Source organism: Eumetopias jubatus, unplaced genomic scaffold (genome assembly GCF_037043125.1).
Source record: "Eumetopias jubatus isolate StellerSeaLion01/CBP00866 unplaced genomic scaffold, mEumJub1_p1.0 scaffold_7, whole genome shotgun sequence".
In the NCBI taxonomy this organism is placed as follows: Eukaryota; Metazoa; Chordata; class Mammalia; order Carnivora; family Otariidae; genus Eumetopias; species Eumetopias jubatus.
In genome coordinates, this window is record NW_028274813.1 from 68,354,867 (window position 1) to 68,373,468 (window position 18,602).

Sequence of the window (18,602 nt, forward strand, 5' to 3'; positions counted from 1 at the left end):
TTTTTTCTTGATAGTCTGATACAATGTACTGAGTAAAAGAAACTGCTATAAATAGGCTTTTAGTAATATGGTGGGTAAGTGTCTGGAGAGGTGAAGCATTCTACAATCCCATGAGTAGGTTTCAGTCTTTCAGTGAGCCTGTGCCACTTCACAAGTACTTAAATTTTTTTGCCCTCCTTAGGTGTGACAGGATGGCTAGAATGGGCGGGAGTTGTTTATTACCTTCCCCAAGCCAGTTAGTCTCTGATACTATCCCAGCCTGTTAGACTCTGGTTAACTTTCCTTGAGTCAAGTCTTACAGAAAAGAGCAGAGTGCTCAGACATATTTCAAAATGGTTTCTCCCCCACCACCCCAAGTAGGAAGCGGGAGGGGATTTTTCTCTGATATTTATTGTAGGAATCTCATTGAGCTCCTAGAGGTAAACCTCACAATCTTTTGGGGGCACCCCATCACTGGATTCCCATGGACTTTTTTAATTCTCAGATTTGTCCACACATAACTTTCAGCAATTCATCAATTACATTCTGGTCTTCTTACCCAATCACTGGTTCCTGGCACTAGTTCCTGTAGCAGTTTCTGCTCATGAGTCACTGCCATGGTAAACCAAACTTCCTACATTTGCTCATCTATCTATCCAACCTTGAGGGGCTTGCCATGTCCTCCCCTCTCTTATGCATCAAAATAGAGTTATTGATTTTTCAATCTCTTTAGCTTTTTGTCATTAGGGTAGAGTGGAGACTTTCAGAATACAAACTAGAAGTCTTCTATCCACTCTATATTTTTATGTTCATTTACCCCCAGGCTACTCCTCCATGAGGAGGCGTCAGGAATTTCACTGACTTCTTTTCCCTTATTGCTCTTGTTATTAAATTAGGCATTTTCAACATTAATGTGGTGACAACCCTAAATTCTAATTGCACAATTACTTGCCTTCCAAAACTCTAATAATAATACCACCATCTAATAATACTACCATCCTATTAACTTCAGCAACATTCTCTCATGATGACATCTAGACCTTCCTACTGCTGGTTAGTGATCTACCTCAGAAGCTTTAATTAGCTCCATCTAATATAAATATCTGAGCTGCCTCAGTCATTTCTTCCCATTAAACTCATTATTCTTTTATTTTAGTCTTCAGTCCCTATCCACTTCATTTTATTTTAACCCATAAACTACCAATAAGCCTCACATCTTTGCTGTTAGATATAATATATTCTATTATTCTTCCCAATTATCCACTACCTTCCCCAAAGAGTTTTATATATCCTAGATTTGCCAAGCCTCTCTATATAATGTGTATACTACCCTATATTCTGCTTGACCATATGATATGGCTTGCTTTGTCAATGAGATGTCAGTGGACATGAAAAGTGCTGTGCTAGAAAAGATTCTTTTAAGAAGACAAGGCAGAAGAGGGCCAAACCAATGCCGACCTGTACATCTATCAGCAAGTCATAAAAGTGTGTTGCCATTATCCACTAATATTTTAGGTTGTTTGTTGCCACTGATAAAGCTGGCTCACATTCCCAAATTGAGTCCCATGGCTGAGTATCTCTCACCAGCATCCTAACTCCCTTCCCCCTTGATTTTCTGCCTTACATACAAAAAAAAACCCCAAAACAAAAAAAATAAAATCCTCAAAACGGTCCCCATTCTAAAACAAGCTTTTTAAAAAGATTTATTTAATTATTTTAGAGAAAGTATGTGCACATGCACACAAGTTGGGGGGTGGGGCAGAGGAAGAGAATCTCAAGCTGACTCCTTGTTGAGCACAGAGCCCGATCTGGGGCTCCATCTCACAACCCTGAGATCACAATCTGAGCCCAAACCAAGAGACGGATGCCCAACTAACTGAGTCACCCAGACTTCCCTAAAACATGGTTTCAATTAATGTTCTAAGAGCTTAGGATAAAAATTACATAAATGTATACACTATTGCCATTATACAATCTCAATTTCCAAACCTAATAGAATTCTGAAAAACAATTTATCAATCTTTTTAGTTATCCTTGATCAACAACTTCTATTATCCTTAATTGCTATTCCAGACCTCCTCCTCTCAAGTCTCCTACCCAGCCAGCATATCCTTCTTTCTCAGCAAATTGCCTTGCATCCATCTTCACATTTTTATTGATCTTTTTTCAGGTATTTATTTATATATGCAGCCGTTTTCCTCCCTTTTTCTTCCCATCTCTGGATCCGATGTCATTTTTCCATTTCAAGAGTAATACCCACTAATCATGTTTTACCTATTTACTACCTCATCTTACTTCTTCTTGGAATTTGATATAACTATTATCTTCTTTCTCTCCTGAGTTACAAATGTTTCACCTTTGTTCTTTTCCATCCTGCAGAACAAAAGAGCTCCATATTCACCTATGGGTCCTTCTTCCTAATCTGTCTCTATCACACACTTACACCATTCCTCTCAAACACACCTCAGCCCCCTCAAATTTGATTTTTATCTCCACCTTTACATTTAAGCCACTTTGATAAACTTGTCATTACCTCAAACTTCTCTTTATGCTTAATTTGCTGTCATTGTACTTCTCTATCCTGCATTTTTTGACACTTCATAAACAGGTTTGCTTGTTTTATTTTTACTTATCCCAATGCAGCCTTCTTCCTTTGGTTTCTGTAAGTACGACAATCTCTTTTAATTTCTTTTCCTTGCTCTATCTGTGATGAATAAATGAATGGTTTTTTAAAACTTTTTTTGCTATTATTTGAATTACTAACATAAATGTATCTCATGGTCATTAATAAGTTTAGTGAGAGTGCTTTTTTTAGGAAACTATGTTTATAATGCACAATTTGATTAGGAATAATTATTTTTGCCTTAAGCCATTAAAGAAATTTTCCCTAAGAATTAAATGCTTGTAATGAGTCTTGAAGGATAACAAAACAATAACCAGGCACACAGAGAAAGAAGGGTACTTCATGAGAAGGGGGGAAAAAAACAGAGGCAAAAATGTATTCATTAATGGAGAATTCAATGTGAAATAGTAATATTACATATGTATGTGTATATATAATTAAACACACACACAGATACATATTTTTTTCCAACTGAAAGGAAATGATGTTGGCTTTAGGCCCTACATGACTATAGTATATAACAGAAAGGAGTCAACAAAAGCAAAATCCTAACAAAATTAAAAATTTCACAAATGTGCCTCATTAAAAATGTCTAAACAATGTTCTAAGAACATTCTAATATATTATTTTTTAAGTAACCTAAATATTGAAACAATCTCTATTTCCTGTATTATACAAGGTTGATATTTGGTATATGCTCATTTTCCTATACTAATACTCAGAATAAGCAAAAATAACTTAACTACTTGCTTCATGAAATACATACTCTTAGGAAACTATGAAGCAACTAAACTATCTTATTTATAAAGACTAATTTTTCAAAGCTTGCTTAAAGTTACTTGCTCTCCAATCCAAAGCTATTATGTTAGAAACTCTGCCCAATACCAACCATTTTCCAGACTTTGAAGAGTCACCATATAATCATTTAGCTCATGCCTTAAAATCCTATAAATATCCTCTCCTGAATTCCCTGAGACACTACTTAAACTATGTAAAGAAGATTTAATTGATGAATATGTTTTTCAGATGGTCTTTTGGAGAATTCATCATACAGTTAATGTATTGATGCCAGTGGTATATTTCATAATATTATTAATACATATTATTATTTATATTCAATTGGTGATAGGAAAGACTCATCAGATATATTAAGATTTCAATTTGAAGCACACTGTGCTGGAATTATTGACTTTTAGGACATTGGAAGCTGAACTGCCAGAAGAAAACGGCTTTGAGAAAGATATACATTTTCCATTAGTGAGCTCTATGAGGGATGGTTCTGTGTCTTTTGTATAGACTGCTATAATTTCGGGATCTCATGTTATGATTGGCACACAGTAGGAAATAAATATATTGTTGAATTTAAAAAAAAAGGTACCACCAAAGTCACTGCCATCCTAATATGTGAATTTAACTAAGATTCCATTGGCAGTGTTCCCATATATTTGCGGTAAAAGAAAATTGATTTCAGGATGACAATTAGCTATACGTTACTTGGTTAGGGACCAACCAGTGACAAATTGCTCATTGGTTACCAGGCTTTCATATCCTTAGGGGAAGATATAATCTTGAAAAACTGGATTGTATATGGGCAATAATTTCCACCTATTATTATTAAATGAACTGTACTCTTAATATGTTACTCATTGTAAGTAGGCTTTTATAAAACAAGCATGTTATCACAGAAATAATAAAATAATAACTCAAATTTTATCCAATGTAAGTACTTATAGTATTGAAAAACAGAAGGATAATTTGTCTTGAGGATTAGCTGTCCTTGTTTAGAAACATATTTGATGGAGAAAAAGAGTTGCTGGCAGAGTCCAGGTGAAGAGGGGGGAAATGAAGGGACATTAAATTCCTTTGCGTCAGAAATGTATAGAACTTTTTTGTTTGCCTCTGTATTGATTTCTCCAAAATGAAAAGGGATGAGAGGAAAGGAGGGAAAAACAATCAAAAAGTGTTGTAAAAACATACATTATTTGAGAAGACATGACAAGTGAATAATTTACCAGTGGACACTTGGGGGAGGAAAAAAATTACTTTCAGAACAACGGATGCTATCAGTTAGTCTTAAATAGACTCTATTTGAGGGATATTGATTGTTACCATTTCTTAAATTGTTCAGTAAATTATTTAACACACAAATACCTCATAAAATTATGTGTAGTTTCATGAAGTTTTACATCCAAGTGTGTACAGAATGGAAAGTACAGGTAGGATATGGACTTAATCCATGAAATTTATTAATCTGTTGAAGTGAAGCTTTGAGTCAGAAATAATTATGATGATGTAAGCCACAAATGTATGTACCCTAATCCTGAGGCAGAGGTGGGTGGGTATACATTGTCATTAAATTTCTGCACACTGTACAATGTAGATTTGAGTTAATATCATAGATAACTTAAGGACAAAGTGACAATAGTTAAGAGCTAAACTAATATAAAATGAAAACAAAATTCCAAAACACAAACAACCACAAAAGTGATTCCATATAGGGAACATGCTAAAAAGAAGTATTTCCATGTATTTATTTGTAGGTAATATAAATATTTTTTCCACATCCGATACAATCTCAGGCAAAACCGAAGAACTTAAAGCATAGCGCATAGATATAGTATATTATTACTTATCACTTATGGTAATTCTATATTGTAACATGTAGTCCCTGATAATCCAATTCATGTTTACCCATTAAAAATTTTGTTTTTTCATAGATAATAGAATGTTTTGGGGATGCAGACTTGATCGAAGAAATGATGAACTGCACATTGAAATCACCACGTTAGGTGATATGAATTTTAAAATTTTACCAGCTTTGAACTTATAACTCCACCATTAAATATGTTTTTCAACACCATCAACTAAAATTTGTTCAATAATTTGTTATGTACTTAAGCACTTAAGGAATATAATTTATTATAGTATATATATATTATATTCTATATTTTATTTTAGCAGCCATTTAGATATATGCCATCTAGTCTCCTCGAAAAAATGAAGCAATAATGGAAAAGTCAAAAGCATAATATGTTGATTTCCTTTTAGTGCATAAAAGAATGAGAAAGGAAGAGGAGAGAGGAAGAAAGAAAAAGAGGAAGAGCAGTTCTGAATACTGAACACCAAAGAAGTGAGAGGGTTAGACACATTTTGCCTATATCATCTCACCAGTTTCCATTATAAATTTTAAAATACATCTCAGGTTCACTTTGAAATCATTTGGAATTTTATGCCATCCATTTGTAAGCCTCTGAATGGGTTATTTATAAGTCTGAAATGGCCAATAACAATTCATTTTCCATTGTAAAGGTTTTATTTAAGAGAGAGAGAGTGGGAGGAGATGCAAGTGGAGAGGGGGAGAGAGAATCTCAAGCAGACTCCCTGCTGAGCACGGAGACTGAGGTAGGGCTCAGTCTTAGAACCCTATCATGACCTGAGCAGAAACCAAGAGTATGACGTTTAACCCACTGAACCACCCAGGCACCCTTTCGTTTCCATTTTAAAGCTAGCTACTTTATCCATATTTTGGAGAAAGAAATGGGGGGGGGCACTTTTTGAACCACAGTATCTTGAATTCAAAATCAAATTAATAACCCTGGATTTACTCACAAGGAGAACATTGCAACGTTTTCGTTGTTGTTTTTAAGCACTTCTTTTCTAACATTCTTTGTCTAGAAAAATAAGCAACTCTCTGTGCCACAATGGTGCATGACCTGATTCTTTAAATAGATTGCATCTACAGGATCACTGAACAGTCCCATCAGATGTTCTCTTTAAAGGCAAAATCCCTTGATGAGAGATTCTCAGGACATAACCATCCCCTGAACTCACCAACAGTTTGAAAGCAAGGTAGGGATAAAACTGGCCATTGGCTACACAAGAACCTCTCAGGTTCTCATTGAAATAGCTTGGGATTTCTATGCCACTCATTGTATGGATGTTTTATGTGTTTTTAAATTAAGTTTTAATGGGAAATGTTTATTTAAAAAAAAAGGCAAACTCATTCACCTTAATGGTGGAGAGATATAACTTCTGAAATTATGAACAGGGAAAAATACTATCTGTATATTCTTATTTACCTTTTATCTGCTAAAAGGATGAAGAAAAAATAGTTAATGGTAATAAGAGATAAGATTAAACTTTTTTATTAATGTAATTTATTTCCACAGGATAACACTAAAGCAAATAGTTTAGTGGCATTTAAAAAACTGGATTTGATTTAGTGAATGGAAAGAGTACCTGTAGTTATTTTAGCTGGGGCTAAGGCAATTAAAGGCTTTATGTCTGCTTTATACTTCATAATAAAAATTAGATACTTAGCTGGGGGAAACATCCTTTTATTCGGGTGGTTTATCATAAGTAAATGTATTCTCTCAAACAAATAGCGTAGCTTTTTTTGAGGTTCAGAAATCCTTCTATCTGGGAATCTGGGGATCCAAAGGTTCCTACCTTGATGAAAATCTTATGACTATTCCTTAAACTACCATAGTGCAACATAATAAAAAGAATTATGATCACTTTAAAGCTGGATGGCATTCATCAAATGGTAACCCAGGGGTGAAAGGTCCTATATCCCATTTCCAATCCTTTGAACCATTTATTGAACTAATGTATTTTTCTCTTTAAAATGTCCTAAAAGATGTAAGATGTCCTTGTGCTTATAGGATTTTTGAAATTTTATTTTAAGGAATCGAAAGAAATTTACTCTGTGAGCAGGTTTTTCAGTTTGGCTTAAGGCCTTTGATTTGGGGAACAAGCAATCTCCTTCCAACTCTCTCCACTGGAGAGATGTCCCTTTCAACCTATCTCTTGGTCCAATACAAATCAATGAACTCAAGACCCAATATACCATGTCTTAAAAATCCATTTAGAAAACAATTGCTCCATTCAAAGTTCATCTCCTTCCTTTATCAGAAATTGCTGGAAATGTAATTTTGCAGCAAGCATTTCATTTCTTGTCTTGAAATAGATTGAGGTAAATGTAAAGTCAATGATTAGATAAATGTAATGTCTTGGGTTGACGCCACGATGCAATATTTGATGGTGTGGTCAGTACTGATGGATGTTTTGTATAGTTATCCAGTTGTATAATGGGACAAATTCCCATGACTCTATTTAAAACACCATGTGGCCCCTCTCAATTAATATTACCAAAAGTACTTTGGCACAAATACAAAAAGCATGAAGGATTAGTGCTGAGCATGCAAGTATAAGTCATCTTTGCTCTGTACAGATTCTCCTTCATACAATAAACTGTATCTGTGTGCAATTTATTTACTGAGCTGCACTTTATGTAGTAAATAACACAACAAAGATTATTCCTCCTTCAAAAATCACTTCTATGAGATTATAAATAGAAAGCCTGTGCTCGGTAATCTCCGACAGTACAGTTAAGGATTAAAACCTGATGAAGTTAACACATACATGGGCATGCACATAAGCACTACAGCCACAGAAACATTGTTTATGAAAGTCTCTTCATTTTAATGTCAAGAAAACATATTTATCTTCCTTATTTCCTGCTATTGAGATACATATTCAATATGAAAGAGGGGGAAAAGAAAGAGATGACTTTCTTTGAGATGTAATAAAAAACAGAATATTAGTAATGCCTTTAGAAAATATCTTTTGGAAATGTACAGGCTAAATTTTCTGGCACACTGATACCCAGACTATGTAACACAGGAATGAATCAAATGATACAATAATAAGTATCTTTTTTTAAGTTCCCCTTCCCTTGATGGCTGTTTTTGGTGGCTGTACTTCAATGTTACATAGAAACACATGATTGTCAAGAACAATATTCAGTCACTATCATGTGTTTCAAATTGATAAGTTTCCACTATTTACCTTTTTAAAAATGAAAACGTCTAATATTTTTTAAAAAACCTAACAGGGGCGCTTGGGTGGCTCAGTCCCTAAGCGTCTGCCTTCAGTTCAGGTCATGATCTCAGGGTCCTGGGATCGAGCCCCGCATCGGGCTCCCTGCTCAGCTGGAGGCCTGTTTCTCCCTCTTCCACTCCCCCTGCTTGTGTTTCTGCTCTCGCTGTCTCTCTCTGTCAAATAAATAAATAAAATCTTTTTTAAAAATGAATAAATAAAATACCTAACACTTAAATAACTGTCAATACACCAACATTTTATTTTCTAGTGTCCTCAGGTCCAGCTCAGGATAATTAGTGATTTAGAAACTTTGTTGTCTCTACTATTGAAGTGAAGTGAAGAATATGTGACCTCTATTTGTAACACTTAAAAAAATTTATGACGATTTTTTAATTATTAGTGTTAATATTAACCACAATCCTATAGTAGTACTCACTTCAGTAGCACACATACTAAAATTGGAATGATACAGAGAGGTTTAGCATGTGCCCTGCACAAGGACAACATGCGAATTTCTGAAGTATTCCACAAATGCATGTGCACATGCATACACACAACACACACACACAAACAACTATATACTACCTTGGTTCCATATAATGAAAAAAATCTCAATACATCTTTGAAGTCATATGCTTATGACCATAACTTACAAACATATATTTTGAAACTTCTGTAATTTTCTGTTTTAAATTGCTCTTTGTAAATTTAAAAAAAAACTCCATAAATATTTTATTTTTCTCTGTATTGGTGGAATTTTATAATCACCACAATCCTGTATTTTAGCATGTTTTCTTTTTTCTCTTTGAAATCTTTTTTTTTCTTATTTCTATTTCTGGTGTTACAAAATTGAATGATAAAGTATACTTTAGCTGAGACTTTTAATTCATTGGGCTGGTACTTGGTGACTGCCTTTTCCTTTCTTGGGACTCTCATGAATTATTTGTTAATTTTCTCCCATTCCGTTTTTCTCTGATATCTTAGAACTTCTATTAGAAAATATTTAAGCATCTGGATCTTTTCTCTACTATTTTTCATCTCTGCCTTCTTCCTACTTTTCAGATTTCCCCTACTTTATCTTCTAAATTTTCTAGAATTTTTTTTTTCCAAATAGCCTCCAAGTATATTGTTTTGGATGCAATAAGCACCTTCCTTTTTCTTCTTGAGGATATGAGTTATGGGTTTCTTGCTCTTTTGTTTTCTTCTCTTCCTTGCATTCCCCCTTTCTTCTGGGTTTTTTTGTTTGTTTCCTTTTGTTTTTGCTTTGCTTATTTTTCTTTCTTTTTTTAAGATTTTATTTATTTATTTGACAGTGAGAGGGAGCACAAGCAGGGGAGGAGCAGCAGGCAGAGGGAGAAGCAGGCTCCCCGCTGAGCAGGGAGCCCGATGTGAGGCTCGGTCCCAGGACCCTGGAATCATGACCTGAGCTGAAGGCAGACGCTTAACCGACTGAGCCACCCAGGCGCCCTCTTCTCTGCTTTTCTTGGTAGAGGCTTCACTAATTGTGGCAGTGAAACAAGTTTCGCTCACAGGACTTGCAATTACCAAAGCTTAAGAATCTACAGGTTATTGCAAAAAAAAAAAAAAAAAAAAAGAACACAAAATGGCAGCGGCATTGAAGTAGGAGCTTCATCTCAAAGGCTGCCTCACAGCACAGATCAGAAGCCACGGGCTAGCTTATTGTCCTCCATCTGCAGGGCTGTAGTAGATGTACTTTCCCTCAAATCACAAACCACCAAGATAGGTACAGATTACCTCAGACCAGGGAACCTAATATAAGCATAGTATTGTGAAGTAACCAGCCCCAGTGGCAGAGTCGGGGTGGGGGAAGGTCACCTAAATCAGGTGTAAACCATCACCTCGCTGTTACCAAACAATTTTCATAAGCCGGTAGAAACCAGCAGAGACTCACCTTGGCCCCGTGATTGAAAAGCAACGCTATTAATCAGTACAAGTCATGCCTTGTCTGCAGTCAATACTGTCTTGGTACATATCTTACTTCAGCAAAACAGCTCAGACTAATTCCAGACAAGCCGGAATTAACCCTCACGGAACAGAGGCTTTTCTTCAATAAAAGCGTGAATGAAAATATATTAACTGAGCCACCTCTCGCGGGACATTGGGAAGGCAGCCGCGAGATATCCCGCGTGGCTCTAGACCCCTGCCCGCAGAAACGCCGCCAGGCTCAGAGCCCTCCCGCCCCTTGCGACGGCGCTTTTCCTTCTTCACTTTCAACGGCCCTACGTGATGGACCGCTGCTGGAAATCTTTCAATTGTTGCTTCTGGCACTGAATTGAGTGAAGGGTTTTCAGTGGTTCACACCTGGGATGGCCTCAAATATTACAAATTAACAAAAGAGTCATTGAATGCAGCGGTTTTCATGGAGACTGCCTTACCCTGGCAAAGATTATTGAGGCAAGACTAAAGATGTTTAAGTATTACAATATTAAGGCCGGAACTATAGGGCCACTGCTGCAAGGCCTTCTACAATCCTCTATTCAAGGTGTTTCTTTCCATATTACGTTTACAACATCACCAGGGTGAAGAAGTAAAGGGTGCGGTGTACAGCTTTGATCCAGTGGAGTCTGTTGGTTTGCAACCCTGGTAATTCTCCGGAGTGAGTTCAAAACTGGCCATGTATATGAGAGGGCAAGGAGAGACTGAAGATTGGTAGGTGTCAGTTTTAATAAGCAAGAGGAAATTTTCAGCCTTTAATGTTTGTGGGCTCTGCTTCTGGGCTCCTAAGGAAGCCATACTTCAACATATATCAAAGTCAGAATGACTGGCAAAACCTCAAAGCACAGGCTCCAGTTCTGCCCCAAGTACACATCTGTTTTGTTAAAAATAAATAACGAAAAAGGAGCATTTTTTTAAGATTTTTAAATTTAGGGGCGCCTGGGTGGCTCAGTCGTTGAGCGTCTGCCTTCGGCTCAGGTCATGATCCCAGCGTCCTGGGATCGAGCACCGCATCGGGCTCCCTGCTCCGCGGGAAGCCTGCTTCTCCCTCTCCCACTCCCCTCGCTTGTGTTCCCTCTCTCGCTGTGTCTCTCTCCGTCAAATAAATAAATAAAATCTTAAAAAAAGTTTTTTCAATTTATTTGGGAGGGGAGAGGGAAAGAGAGTTGGGGGTGCAGAGGAGAGGGAGAGAAGTAGACTCCCTGCGGAGCACAGACTGCCAGGTAGGGCTCCATCTCAGGACCCTGAGATCATGACCTGAGCAGAAGTGAAGAGTCCGCCTTAAACAGATGGCACCACCTAGACGCCCCGACAAAGGAGCATTCTGAACACATAAGAGAAAGAAACGTCCCTGGTTCTCATAAGAAAAGTCATAAGCCTTGCATATACTAAAAACATAAGATAAAAACATAAGATCAATTTTCTGGAATGTCCTCCAGCATGATGGTTTGTAACTATATAAAAAAAACATACATAAACCTACATCAAATGTTCCTTTTCTGGAGCACCCTCTTCTTGGTGAAGATTGTATATACCAGGCAGCTGTCCTAACTTGGGCTCAAACAAAACTCTTCCTTTCTCTTTAAAATTTTTTATTTATTTATTTTTTATTTTTTTAAAGATTTTATTTATTTTAATTTCCAGAGAGAGAAAGAGCACAAGCAGGGGGAGCGGCAGGCAGAGGGAGAAGCAGGCTCCCTGCTGAGGAAGGAGCCCGATGTGGGACTCCATCCCAGGATCCTGGTATCATGACCTGAGCCAAAGGCAGACGCTTAACTGACTGAGCCACTCAGGCGCCCATCTCTTTAAAAGATTTGTTCATTTTGTGTGGACAAAAAATTTTACAAACCAGGCTTGTCTTGGGTGGTGGCAAGAGGAATAGCTCTCAGTATCTGCCTGCCAAAATTTTAGTTTAGAGTTTAGAGGTCTTAACAGAGTTCAGGCACATATATAGTTGAGATGGTCTCAATACCACAGTACTCCTAAGGCTGTGACCGGAAGTATTTCCTAATGTGGGAAGAGAGCAGAACATATGTTCCAAGAATAGGGGAAGAAATAAAGATCTTCTGATTACTGGGTCCAGCTTGGGGGTCAACCAGCTGTCACACCCTCTTGATGACCTCCTCCAATACTCCACCCCTCCTGACCAGCTCTTACAATCCGACATGTCTCCCCACCTTCGACAATGTACCCCGGGCAGTCAGCTGGTTTGTTAGCATGGAGGTAGTTCATTTGATAACTATCTAGCTGCACCATAGGCAGATACCACAGCAACAATTTAAGCACATGCAAGAGAAAATACAGATTGGGGCTCCTGGGTGGTTGAGACGGTTAAGCATCTGCCTTCAGCTCAGGTCATAATCCCAGGGTCCTAGAATTGAGCCCCGTGTAGGGCTCCCTGCTCGGTGGGGAGCCTGCTTCTCCCTCTCCTTCTGCTCCCCCTGCTTGTGCTCTCTCGCTCTCTCTGTCAAATAAATAAAATTTTAAAAAGAGAGAGAAAATACAGATTACGATAACGATCTCCAAAATGAGTACCAATATTTTCTTCTCATCAAGAGCCCCGTGACCCAGATCACTGATTTATCAAGTCCCATAGGCTGGGGTCAAATCATTCAAAATATGCATTTGTGTCCTTGTGATCTAATAAAGATGATATAACATTAGGACATCATAAATTAATAGTTGGCCAAGCTAAAGTGGTTGTTAGCAATTTAATCTGATACTTTAATATTTCATTCTTTCTTTCTACAAATCCTCCTGCTTGTGTGTTATATGAGAGATGGAACCTCTATTCAATGTCATGTTCTTTTGCCCACTCTTGCATATCATAACCTTTGAAATGTGATCCCTATCACTATTCAACAAGGGTACATGTAGTTGGTACTCAGCTTCTCCAAGCCCCTAATGGTGGCAGCCTGGTTTCTATGGCAATAGGAGAAGCTTGGGATAGGTCAGACACGTGTCCACACAAAGGCATACTTAGAACCTCACTAGGAAGGTGGGGGCCAATACAATCAGTTTGCCAATTCCTCCCACAAATGGCCTCAGAATCCTTTGGCAGTTACCTTGGGCATTGTTTAGAATACACAGGTCATGATCTTACTACATTAACCAAGTCACTGTATTTTAAGGGCAATCTGGCATCCTTGGCAATATACCATCCCTCTCAGGCACTATAGTGGTCACTCTTTCTATGCACCCAATTTGCTGTATCTCCTGAAAGGTCAGTTGCTAGGACTGGTACCTGACCTAGGGTATCCGCTTCCTGATTTCCAGGGAGTGTTGGCACTTTATGAGCCAAGACATGGAATGAGGACAGCTTCAGGCTGTTCTCTTGTAAGAGAACCCAAATATTTTTCCACATATCCTCATCCCACAAGGGCTTACTCGTGATCATCCACACATCAGCTTCCCATTTTCCAAGCCATAGGGTCAACCCCTTTAGAACAGTCTGTCAGTGCAAAGGGTTAACAGCCAGGGCTTATGAGTGATCACCAGCCAAACTCTGAGTTCTTGAGTTCAGCCCACTGGCTGCTACAGTTCATTCCTGTTTCCATCCAAAGGTGTCAGTGTTGGGCTGAAAAGCCACAACAGTCCAAACAGGCTCATTGCCCTGACTAGATCCGTCTGTCAGGCATCAATGGGAATTTTCCCCATTCCCTCTCTAAAGGCACAAAAGCTACCACAGGAATAGGGTGGGGGCGTTTGGAGGATCTACATATTCTACAGGGCCTAGTAATGTCCACATTTCTAGAGAAGTTGGCTGGTAGACAAGGAACTTCTCAGCTGCAAATAGGTTTGCCATTTAGTCGAAGTGGGAGTTTTGATCCTTGGCAGAGGTAAATCAATGGAACATTATCTGCAATCCACCCCCTGATTAGTTAGCAAGGTAAGTAATTTCCATGATATGCTGTTCCCTCCTCCAGGCTATGCCTGGAGGAGCACAATGTATCACTGCGAGGAGCTGTTGTTCTATGGGGATATATTGAGTTTCTGCCCCCTTCTAGAGTTAGGACCAAAATCCTAAGGGTACTCTCTCCTCCTATTGTCTCTGCCACAGTGCCCAACCCACACCTTCCAGAGTCACAGATACATCTAACGCAAATGGTAGCCCTGCTTGGGAGATGCCCAGAACTTTAATCTGCTTTCCTAGTATTTTTGTCTTCTCAAAGGCAGCTTGTTGCCCTGATCCTCTGACTTCATGGCTCCAAAAACTTGGTGGTATCTGGGCCTTGAATTTTCTGAGTTCACCACTCATCCTCTCACTCACAGATGTTCTGGCAAAGTCTAAAGAGTGTCCTGCAGCAGAAACAAATTTTCACATGTCAACATTATATGGTCAATGTAAAGGGTTCACATTTTATTGATGTGGGGAAGGAGAACATATCTTGGGCTACCATCCCATGATATATCATGGGGTTGTGTAGGTAGCCTTGGGGAAGCACTTGAAAGATCCACTGTTGCCCCTTTGACTCACAGGCAAACTGATCTGTGACTCAGTGGCCAGAGATATAGTGAAAAAAATAATTTTTTTTAAGTCCACTATGGCATGGCACTCCTAGGACCATGGCCAACGTATCTAAGATGGTGGCAATGTTGGGCACAGCTGTATCAACAGGAGGCACTACCTTGTTCAGTTATCAGTAGTTCACAGTCATCTTCCTAGAGCCATCTGCCTTTTTTTGCTGGCTATAGCAGGCTGTTAAAAGCACTATTGACAGGGTGCATAATATCTGCTCAGTGCAATTCTATTTCCTTATGCTCCCCAGGCAATTTATTTTGTTTGACAGGTATCACTCTTCCAGGGATAGTAGACTTACTGGTTTCCAGTTGGCATTTCTTCTCAGCACTGGTTTGATTACCCTAACCTGAAGGTAGAATTCACTGATAGAGGTTTGAAGAGTTTGACCTTTTAGGACATCATCGCCCAATATGTTCTCAGGTATTGGAGAAATAGAACTACTTGTTCTTGGTGGGGAGAATGCCCAATTTACTGTGTGAAAAGGACCTTCCTGGCCATAATGCTTGCCCTGGGTATATTAGGGATACCCTCTGTAGGTGGTATAAATACTTTTAAAAGCAGTGTAGAAATTTCTACTGATGTTGATATCACGAATACCAAAAGTATGTTTATGTACACGTGATGTATGGACAAAATATTCTTAGCAGCATTATTTATAATCTTGGAAAAATCCAAATCTTTATTTTCATTAGAATGAATAAGTGAATCACCGCACATTCATAAATTGAATGCAAAACTCTGATACTGACATATTATTATATTCATTTATATATTTGACTGGTTTCAAAAATGAGCTTAGGCAACAAAATGCATGCAATAAAATAAACCAAATAACAAAGGAAGAAAAGCACAATAAGAATAAATAGGGGCAATATATCTATCTAGAAGCCATTAATAAAGTGGCTAATGTTCACACAGACTATATCGGTATCAAAATTCTGACATTTGTGTGAATTTAGTTTTGTTTTCATAATATTACAACGTTTGTGTTCTTACAGCTATGTCTAACCATTTTTCAGTGCAATCACTTGAAAAAGTGTAATTAATATTTGGGAGAGTGTTCCCCAAATTTTCTTGAAATCAAGACTTTGATTAAATACCTGAGCGCCAGACTTAGCTTTCTAGCGCTGTTATTTCTACATTGGATGACACAAGATGACATCAACATATTGTAAATTTTCCCCCACGCCCCCATTTGTATTAATGTTATCATATACTTTGAAGTTGTATGGGATGTGTGGACATAAATTCTCATTTGCAGTTAATGAAATCTCTGCTTATATGGATTTCTATTTTATTAAAAAATTATCACTATAATTGGGAGAACATATATAAGGTCTCAGCATAGCCATAGCCTATGTCCGTTGTTACAAATGTAATTTAATTATGTAGCTGGAATAGAATGTCAGCAGCCTATGAGCATTTTAAGAGAAAGTAATTTGTTTTTTTCTCTGTAATGTTTCTATGACTTTTAGATTAAAATAACACTAGGATAATCTATACCTAATGCTTCCTTTTGTCAAGGAAAAGGTGATTTTCCTTCTTTCTACTCCTGATAACCTTTTCATGGACTTTATTCTTTCTAGCCTTCCCTCTGAGATCTTGCCCAGTTAATTATACCCTCTCTTTTCAATAGCTGCAATCTCTGGCTTCTCTAAAAAACATGCTGAATTCTATTAAGAACAAAAACAAAAACAAAAACAAAACATACCCTTGATCCTTAATCTACCTTGTTTCTGTATTCCCTTCTCTTCCAACTGCCTAAATGCTCATTAGCATCTCCACAAATTGAGAGTGAATACCTTATATTCCTCAAACTCTTTCCTAGACTTCTGTTATAACATTTTTTTTTACTATTTCTTACCATTTTGATGACTTTTCCTGCAAAGTGATTCCCTCCCATTCCTCTAATTCAGCACATAATCTCTAAAACACTAACTCCCAAATCTAAATTATCTCCTCTCATTTTCTTGGGCCAAAGACTGGCATTCATCACTGCATTCTAGAACATCTCTACATGTGTCACACAAATACATTAAACATGTGCCTAAGTCAACTGTTCCATTTTCTTCTATCAAACATTCATTGTCAAAAATTCTATGTTCCAAATGAAATCTCTGATTTTTTTCTCATAAATTATTTCCTATTTTCTTTCAACCCCCATACCCATATACACACATACTCTCTCTATTAATGGACCTGAACCTTCTACCCTCAAAATATCTAAGTAACTTGTGTATTATTTTCAAAACTCTACCTTATCACCTAGTACAATAAATAGCCCATGGTAGACTCACTCTAAATAAATTATTTTGAGTGAATGAATGGAATATTATATTTTCCCCCAAAACCCATTGCCACTGCTTAAATTCAGGCCTCAGAGCCTCTTCTCTATGCATAACCATAAACCTTCTCACTGTCTCTTTGCAATTGGTCTGCCCCCACTGTAGTCAATGCTCTGCACTCTGTCAAGATTACTTTTCACATATATGTATACATTACATTACTATGTGTGCATAATGCCCATTACATAAAGAGTTTTCCCAAATCCTAAGGGCTCATGGGAGAAAAATTAACATAACATGACATGCCAGAGAGACTCTTCATCTTCAGATTTCAACCTGCCTCACCATTTTCATCCCCTTCATGTTTGACCACTGCCTCCCACATTTACCATACTTGCCTGGCTCAATATCCAGACAAAATTGCTCAGTTTCTCTGACAAGCCCTTTATGGCCATAGTATGGAACTATAGTTCTATAGAACTTCTGCAATGTTCTTCCTCTTTTCCTAGCCTCCCAAACTGTTATTTATCCCTGACAAATAGCTCCATTGACAACAAACAGAATATCTTTCTGTATTCCTACAAGCAGAATTTGTCATTCCTTTCCTATAAATTCCCAAAACCTTTTTGCTTTCATTGTATCACTTATCATTTTGTGGCAGAATTACCTCATTATATGTGATATATGTACATCTAAATGTACTTATATATCTTTCTTATAAAAACTACTAGTTCCTAAAAATAAATATTCTCAAATTTTTTAGTCCCTTTTACATTGTCTGGCATTATTGTAGGCACTTAATACATGATTGTAGAATAACCTGTACTTCCAAATGTTCTTCACTATTTTACCCATTATCAAGACTTCTACATCATATTTCAAAGTGCATGATGTAAACCATGTTAATATTGGCTTGTACATAGAAATCAGGGAAATGTCTGTTAACATAGTCCTTGATTTCTAAAATTTTTAAAAATATAGAAAAATAGATTTTATGAGAGAAGGAGGTACTGAGGAAAAGTAACATTTCTATATTTTAAGTACGTATCATCTTATGTTGAAGTTTTCATTGAAGTTTTTATTAACAAATTACATTTATATAAATTATTGATTACATTATTTTTTCTAAGCCAGTGATACTGAACTTAAAGTACTGTTGTTCTCCAACGCCCTAAAAATGTCTACAATGTAGAGTTTAGCAATGTAAAATTCTGTAATGGCAAATGTGTATTATCAGTATTCCATGAGTTAGCATTCAGAATAAAGTAAAACTCATCATCTACGTTAGGTCTTAGAGGCTCCCTATATGTGTATACATATATATGTATGAAAGAACTGAGTCAAAGAGGGGTTT

The 18,602-nt window shown here is 37.3% G+C and overlaps 1 non-coding gene across 1 annotated transcript; it reads left to right on the forward strand.

Annotated features, from left to right (window-relative positions):
- Nucleotides 1-8,913: 8,913 nt before the first annotated feature.
- Nucleotides 8,914-9,020, forward strand: LOC114218004 (U6 spliceosomal RNA). Its single transcript, XR_003611087.1, has one exon. It is a non-coding gene; the product is annotated as a U6 spliceosomal RNA (small nuclear RNA).
- The last annotated feature ends 9,582 nt before the right edge of the window (nucleotides 9,021-18,602 follow it).